Consider the following 9,041-nt stretch of genomic DNA (forward strand, 5'->3'; position numbering starts at 1 on the left):
CAAGTAATTGGCGAGCTAATGTTAGTACAGGTGAAATAGAAACCTGAAACACGAAGGTCTTGTTTGCATGGCCTGAGTGAGTAAATCGTAAAAACAAAAACTGCTAACCCTAGAATATGTCCACAAGACCTATGAATCATAAATAGTAAGTGTCACGTGCAACATAAACTGTCACGTGACCATGAAGCGCTGAAACCGTAACACAAGCTCCCCCTTCCAACCGGCAAGACCCTTGATGACCACTCACCAAACTATCCCCTCATCGCCCGTCGCGGACACCCACATAGCCATAAACTGGGATGGTGGTGTGGGGTACGACCTCCCAGCCCTCGTCGAGATCCTCTTGAGGTTGAGGGTGGAACTCGGTGGGCGCCCAGTGCGAGATGGATCCGTCTTCATAGAGGACCGCCTTCAGTGCTTCGACGCCGTCGGTAAGCCATCCAGGCCGCTCGATCATGGCAACGAGGGGTTGGAAGATGACCGACGTGAACTCACGAGGTGTCTTGGCATCTCCGTAGTGGACTTGATCGGAGAACGTCCTAAAGAGTTCGACCTCATATTGTTCGACGCCTTCTTCCTTGCCCGCGAAGCGAATGCTGAGAATGCGCATCCGGTTGGGTGTTGGATGCCAGTCGTGCATGCCTGGGATGGGTGGTGGATAAAGCAGAGGGATCCATTGGCTGAAGACGCAATGAGGTGAGTCTTCTGAGTATAGGTGCCATGCGACCTTCTGGTTGTCCCAAGTGAAGATGAAGGCATGGAAGGTGGCGAAGTCACCCGTGCCCGTACGATGGACGTAGAGACAATGGCCATCACATTCCATGAGGAATGTTAGTGGCATGGCGATGAAGACATCGTAAGGTGAGGCCACGTCTGGGGCGATAAGCGATACCTGCCCTGCCGCTGGATTGCTCGAAGACTTGACTGTTCGAGTGTACCTGATCTGCTCCTTGATGGTGTCGGCGGGTGCAGGTTGCGATCCGTCCTCTGGTGTGGCATTGTAGGGGTAGGTGGCACCAGGACGGTGGGGGTAGCTGGGTTGTTCATCGTCGGCACTCCTTGCCTGTTCATCGTCGTCACCCCAAGCTCTCCCCGTCGTCCAAGATCCTCCCATTGTCCAATGACCTGTCTCATCTTCATCGTTTTTCCAACGTGCACTCCTCCATGACTCAGCCAGTGCTTCGTCGCTAAGGTTGCCTAACAGCGGGAGTTCGTCTCCATCGCTGTCGAGAAGTATTCCTGGCTCCAATGCGCTGCGAGTGACGGTGGTGGTGACATGGATGTTGAGCGACATTGGCGGGGGTGGTATAGCGGGGCGGTTCTCTTTGTCCCAAGGGTAGATTTCCTCGTAGAGTTCCCACTCGAGTAGGAGGAGGTGATGGTCCAGTAAGGAAAAAGGAGGACCGCTACTTATACCTTCGAGCAGCCGTTCCTCTTCTTCGTACCAGTCCGTGATGTGAATGTTCACCATTTCCGTACATTCTTCTGCTGGTATTGTCATTGTCCTTGATACGATACCGTGTATGACACTGAATGCATCCAGAGCGAATGAGAGTGCTGCCGGTAAGATATCAAAGTGTAGCGGATGATCTAGAGCGTACGACGGTGGGAGGATTCCCACTGGAAGGCCGGCGTAGACGGCTGTTAGGATAGTCCGGCGTCGATCTGGCTCTAGCCGGGGCAGGTGCAGTTTCTCCATTAGGTACATTGGGTAGTTCATTCTCATGAACGTTCCCCATGTTCCGTCTAGGTCGATATCGACGTTGTCCTCTAGTGTTACCTTCGGCTTGTCCGTTTGGAATGGAAATGGGTAAGAAATTCTGATTAGCTCGCTGGGGCGAGGGGTTAGATATGGCTGTCGTCGAGTTGACCTGAAGCCATCCAGGAGGTGGACTTTGTGGACGTCGTCCGCTCTCTGGATGAGATGGTCCATCATGATTTGGATGGGTCGTGTTGAACTCGACGTTGGTATGGTCGAAGTCGGCAAGATCCTCGATGGCAAATCCGGCCCCTCTGATAGCGAGATAGACTCCAAGTTGTTAGAAGACCTGGTAACGATGATCGTGGGAGGAGTGGGATTCGACGTCTTCGAGAACTTCGATAAGATGCGCAAAAGTGGTGATAGCAGATTCGAGAAACTCGGGATGTTGCACGGGCATTGGGGCATGGACTGAGGGTTCAGGCCAAGTTGTGCTCCCTTTTATACTCGTTCAGCAACTCTCCTGCATTGCCCATTTCTGTCTCTTTTACCCATGACCTTTCACTGAGCGGATATCCAGTCCATTTTACCAGATATTCGTTTTTGCTGCGCCGTAGTCGATGTCCAATTATAGACTCGATTTCAAATTCTTTCTCTCCTTCGATAAGATCTGGAGGCGGTGTTGAATAACTTTCCCCATGTGTACTGGTCTGCCGATACGGCGTGAGCAGCGCAGCATGAAACACCGGATGGATCTTCCATGTCGCAGGAAGGTCTAACTTGAACGAGAGTGGTCCCAGAACCTCCTTGATCCTGAATGGTCCTTCTCGCTTCGGCGCTAGCTTGTTCGATTTGTAAGGTCTTTTCAAGTTGGTGGCTTCTAGCCAGACCTTGTCTCCTTTCTTGAATGTCGGGGATCCTCCTTTGATCCTGGTGGATACACGGGCTTTTGCCTTGATGATTCCTTCTGTGGCCTCCTTGCGGACCATGCTGAGAAGCTTGAGTCTTGTATCCACGTCGGGGATCTCGTCCTGAGGGAACAGTTCTGGCATTCCTCGGGGCTCGTAGCCATACCATATTTCAAATGGTGACTTCTTTGTCACTGAATGAGTGTGAAGATTGTGCGCGAACTCTGCTTCAGATAGGAATTGATTCCATTGATGCGGTTGCTCCGCACAGTACATTTGAAGATATGTTTCCAATTCTTGATTCATTCGCTCCGTTTCACCATCCGTCTGTGGATGATAGGCTGTGCTCATAGCCGACTTGATCTTGAGCGCAGCGCACAGTGCTTGGAATACTTTGGATGCAAATTGCGTTCCCCGATCAGAGATGATCTTATCGGGTAACCCGAAGCGTTTCCAAACTTGTCGTCTGAATAGCTCGGCGGTTTCCGAAGCAGTGATCGTCTTCTTGCAGGGACATAGAATTACCCCCTTACTAAGCCCATGGTCTACCACGACCATAATTGAATCGAAGCCTTCGCTTTTCGGTAGATCTGTAATAAAGTCCATGCTAACCTGCTTGAAAGGTAGCGCATTGGGCGAAGGGCCTATGGGCTGTAGTGGAACTTTGGCCGGGTTTCGAACCGCTTTGGATTGCTGACAGGTAGCACATCCATTGATGTAGCTTTGGATGAAGCGATACATTCCTGGCCACCAGAAATCTTTGCGTACTAGTTGATGCGTAACCCAGATTCCTGGATGACCATGGGGAGTGGCCTCATGGTATCGCCGAACAATTTCCTTTTTCAAGGCTGTATTGTTTGGGACATATACGCATCCATGGATGGTGATTAAACCGTTGTCAGCGTCCTTGATGTCGTCCTTCGTCATTCCTCGTGGAACTGGGAGTTCTTCCATTAGACCGTCCTTGTACACAAGTACTGATAGGTCTTTTGTTAGTGCTTGTCGGATTTGTTCCGCCATATCTGTATCGATAGCACCAATAAAGAGATCGTCAGGTAGCAGGATTGCAGGTGACTTGTTATCCTGTCGATTGTCTAATTCGGACAATCGTGAAAGCGCGTCCGCTTGCACCATTTGTCATCCTGGCGTATGGACAATCTTGTAATTGAACATGGACAAGAAGAGTTGCCACCTTCGCTGTCTTGGGTTCAAGTCCTGCGGTTGCCTGAAGTACGTCAGATTCTTGTGATCTGTGCGTATGAGAAATGGCTCCTTTGTTCCGTCGAGATAGTGTCTCCATTCCTTGAGTGCGCGGATGATTCCTAGCAGCTCCTTATCATAGATTTGATAATTTCGTTCCGGATCGGAGAGCGACTTGGAATAATATGCGCAGGCATGGAGGTCACCATTATCGTCCTTTTGCATGAGGACTGCTCCTGTAGCGAAGTCCGATGCATCAGTTTCAATGACAAAAGGCTTGTCTTTGTCTGGCATAACCAATATTGGTGCTTTGCCGAACTCGTTTTTGAGATAGTCAAAAGCGGCTTGTTCTTTGCTTGTCCAATGGAACACATTCCCATCCTTGGTCTTGGTAAGATCAATTAAGGGTCTTGCAATTTCAGAATAGTTCCGGATGAACTTTCGATAGAAGTTGGCGAATCCGAGAAATGCTCGCACTCCTTTTACACCAGTCGGAGCTTCCCATTTAATGATCCCATTGACTTTTGCTGGATCCATTTGAAGTCGTCCTGGGAGGAGAACTAGTCCTAGGAAGTCCGTGCACGTAGTTTTGAACACGCATTTCTCTAGCTTGAGATAGAGATCATTGTCGACCATCTTTTTAATGATTCGTTCAAGCTTCTTTTCCAACTCCTTTTCGCTTTCGGCAAAGATGAGGATGTCATCCAAATAGCATAGTATCCATCCTTCGGCAATTTCTTCAGCGAATATTTCGTTCATCATTCGCTGAAAGGTTGCCGGTGCATTGCACATTCCGAAGAACATGATGGTGGGTTCGAACAATCCTCGCTTGGTGATGAAGGCAGCCTTCCATTCGTCTCCTTGACGAATTCGGACATTGGTATATGCTCCACGAATGTCAAGCTTCGCGAAATACTTGGCATGGTGGAGTCGATCCATTAGGTCCGATATGAGTGGGAGTGGATAGGCGTCCTTAATCGTTCCTTCATTCGCATAGCGGTAGTCCTGGCATGGACGTAGCCCGCCGTCTTTCTTTCCTACAAAGAAGAAAGGTGATGCCATTGCGGATTGCGAAGGACGAATATATCCTTTTGCAAGGTTTTCGTCGATAAAGGCATTCATAGCTTCTTCTTCCGGCTTTGATAGATTGTAGACCTTTCCTCGTTTAGGAACAAAGTCCGGTTTGAAGTCTATGTTGTGATCGTAAGATCTATGCAGTGGTAACCGTTCCGATGCCTTTTCTTCAAAAATCCGCTTGTACTTCAGAAGATACGATGGTATCGTCACTTTCTTCTTAGAATTCTTCTTCTCCTCGAGTGCTTTCTTTTGTGCGAGTTCCTGCGCTTTATTTGATGCCTTCCAGAAGGTATCACCTTCTTTCCGTGTTTGGTGATGATCCTTTTTGGAAGTATTCGTTCGTCGCAGTGCAAGATACTGCATCTTCCTTTCTCCAGCTGAGCAATGTTCTTTCTCTTCAAGTGTTACTTCTTGGAGTATGCCAGTATCAGGTTGATAGGCGAAAATAGCTTCTTTTTCTCCGATTTCCTGATCCTCCAAGTACGGTGCTCCTTTTATATATGCCAGCAAGAGGTCCGAGTCAACGGTTCCTGCTTCATCTGGTGCAGGATCGACATCAGACCAGTCGATCCTTCTCAAGGTTCGCTTGGCTTTGGCTTTCTCCTTTTTGGTGATTGAAAGACGAACAGCGTCTTGATCTTTGAAAGGCCATGGTTCCTCATCTGGTACGTCTTCTACGTATTGACAGATTTTGACTTCACCCGTTTGCCAATTGATAATTGGATTGTGATCATGAAGCCACGTATTGCCAATGATCATGTCTTCTTTTCCTAAGTCGATAACAAGGAAGTCATCATTTCATTCGTACGTTCCTGCACGAACAGTTCCTTTGAATTGTTGGTTTGTAGAGTTGATGGGACTTCCATCGACACTGCAAATCTTGACTTCCTTCTGCGATTTGAGAAGATGGAGTCCTGCTTTCTTCGCAAACGATTCATTGATGAACATTCCTTTTGCTCCAGAATCGACTAAGGCTCTTGCTGGAATACTTCGGGTTCTTGTGCCATCGTAATCTTGGAAGACGATATTGAGGTATATTTCGCTTCCTCGCTTGATATCGCCTCGTATGATTACTTCCTCGGGGACCGTTTCTTTATCTGGGTGCCACGAGATCCCAACGCGCACCCAATTCCAAAACCCTCTGGATCGTCTTTTTCCATGGGTGGTGGATATCGGCGTGCATATTCATATCTGTCTGGATTGTCTCCGAATTCCAGAAGATTGTCGAGATGGGGCATCGTCATGTTGCGTTTCTTAATACGGTCTCCGCGCATTTTGAGTGCATCTTCCCGTCGTATCCTGGCGAGTTCTTCCTTGGGAATGAATCTTCGAACCGCATATGACTCTTCTTCTGAGTCACTGGATTTGTCCTTGGTTCGCCTGATTTTGCGAACTGTTTTGGTTTTAACAGGGCGAGCTCTTCGTACCCTGTGAACAACCGTCTCTTGTTCGGATACTTCTTCAGATTCTGATGATTCGGATTCTGATTCTTCCGATGATGAGGATTCTGATTCTTCCTGTTCCGACTCCTCCGAGTTATCCTCAGAGTCGCTTTTCTCGACCCTCTTTACTCGTCGTCGTTTCTTCTCCGTTCCCTTGGAGTAAGATTTAGTCAGCTTGGAAGTCTTTCTTCGTCTGCCAGATCCGGAGTATTTCTTCATCCTGGAATTGGACGTCTTGGTCTTGGCATATGAAGCTGTCTTTCCTGAGTGATCTGGTGCCAGATCATATTCCGGACTTGTGCATTGTGCGGCGACATGTCCTGACTTTCCGCAGTTGTAGCAGAGTCCACCCACAGAACGTTTCTGATGGGTTTCTGGGGAGATCCGGTCAACGTCCATTGCGTCAGGGTCCTTCTCCGTCCTTCTTCCGCTTCCTGAAGAGCCTGAGATGAACTTGAAGATATTTGTCTTTTCGCTATGAATGTCCTGAAGGTCCGTGACCTTTCTTGCGGCCTTACATGCTGCTGCATAGGTCGTTGGCGGATTTTCCGTGATGAAGACTTTTTCTGCAAGTTTCTCATTAAGGCCTCGCTTGAAGTGGATGAGCTTGGCGTATTCGTCGTCGATTTCGGCATATCGGTAGAGGATATCGAGATTTCTGATATACTCGTCGACAGTTTGTTTGTCCTGCTTGTACTTTCCTTCGAGAAGTACTTGCCAGGCTTGGTCCTTGGTCGCGACACCTCCATACTTTTCAGTAAGCATCGTTTTGAAATCCTGGTACGTCCCAAGATTGCTGTGTTTCGCCATTTGGTTGGCTTCCCATGACTCAGCCCACTTTCCTGCTGTGGATGAAGAGTCGATTTGAGAGAGGACAAAGGCAATTTTGCTGAAGTCGTCATTGTAGACTCCTGCATTTGCCTGTAGGTATCGTTCCACATTTCGAAGGAACGATGCATATTCTCGTTTGTCTCCTCTAAACTTCTTGATTTTTCCCATCTTCTTTTCCCGCGCCACTGGCTGCTTGGGGATTGCTCCCTGATATTGTGCATAGAGTCCCAATGCTTGCTGGTACTCATTCCAGACGGCATCGGTGCAAGTTCCGGGATGAACTGGTAGTCCAAGTGCCAGGTCGTATCGTGCATGTGTGGCCATACTTCCTGAGAACTGGAAGCTACCGGTTGGTCTTGATCCGGTTGAAACTGAACGTGAGATTCCAGGCACGTTGGGTAGGTGGGGTGGCTGGTCCCTTCTGAGATGTGTGATTCCTGGATAATCTGGTCGAGTAGTACTATCCGAGATAGATCTCTCGAGCGGGACTGCTCTCGTTCCGAGAGGATTAATGGGCTGTAATCCACTGGTTTCCTGTGAACGCCCTTCCTGTCGTTCAACTTGGATTGATTCTCCTCGTGGAAGTTCTGTTGCTTCGTCAAAGAGTCGTAGAGATTCTTCGTCAAAGGTTTCCCTTTCACGAAGAACTTGTCTTATTTCTTCGATCTCACCCTCGAGCTGCTCTAGCGTTGGGCGATCTGTTGGTTCGTAGGCTCGTCCTAGCCTAAATTGAAGTTGAACTGCTTCTGTCAACTTTTTGTCGTAGAGGTCTGTTAATTCCTCTGTAGTGGCGTCACGGAGCGTAAATGGTGGTACTTCTTCGTCAGAAGTCACCGGTCGTGTTTCTGGGGTATCTTCCTCAGATACTGGATCGTTTTCTCGTAAAGTAGTCGTCTTGAATCTTGTCTTGACCTAAGATTTCTGGATTGCCTTCCCTGGGAAGGGCTTTAGCACGTCTTCAACGTGTGCCTCAGATGAGGGCTTCTCTTCTGGATTACCACATGGGTAATCGCTAGTGCTTGAGTTCGTTCCTGTAACAAAAACTCCGCACTCCTGCCTTTTGATCTTTGGTGGCCCTTAACCAATCGCGTACGTCTTTTGATTTGCCTGGTAACGTCAACCAGTCGGAGTCCTAGTCTCTTTTCTGACCTCGGTGATTCCTGTGCTCGCTTTTTAAAGTGCCCAGCTAGTCACTTTGAACTCTTGCCTACTCCCGTTTGAGCGCTTGGTCGTTCTGGCTTTTGATTTCCTCTGCTTGGTGTCCTATAACCAATCGTCCTTCCTATCTGCGATTTCTCGATTGAAATCCGGCCTCGGCAAGGTCTGGGTGCCTTCTTTCGGTGGCCCTTAACTGGCGTCTTCTGTATACCCAGCGCCTCCGGTGAGGATGGGGCTCAAGTCGACACTGCCTTCAGCAGGTACCTTGCTGCAACAAGTACCCAGGTTCCGCTTCTCCGAGAATCTCCTGTCTGGCGAAGTACCGTAGCAACGGATACTTCAGAGTGGTTCTCCCTGTTTTTCCAAGTGGTGCAGAGGTCGCAACGTGCACCGAGTTCTCTTCCGAGAATCTTCTGTCTGGCGAAGTATCGTAGCGACGGCTACTTCAGAGTGGTTCTCCCTGTTTCTCCAAGTGGTGCAGAGGCCGCAACGTGCACCGAGTTCCCTAGAATTGGATACCCCTGTTTGAGGACTTGATGGAATTGTTTTCCTGTAGTGTCCAAGTAGACCCCACTTCTCGTAAGTGGTTCTAAACCTAAACAGGTTGACCTATAGAAAAACCTCTTCCAAATGTTATGAAGCGTTCCCTGCTAGAACGTTCAGAACCACGTGTGCTTTCTCACACGTACTAGTCCACAGCGTGGACAGAGACTTAGATACCAAATA

Source organism: Laetiporus sulphureus (genome assembly GCF_001632365.1).
Source record: "Laetiporus sulphureus 93-53 unplaced genomic scaffold LAESUscaffold_1, whole genome shotgun sequence".
Classification (NCBI taxonomy): domain Eukaryota; kingdom Fungi; phylum Basidiomycota; class Agaricomycetes; order Polyporales; family Laetiporaceae; genus Laetiporus; species Laetiporus sulphureus.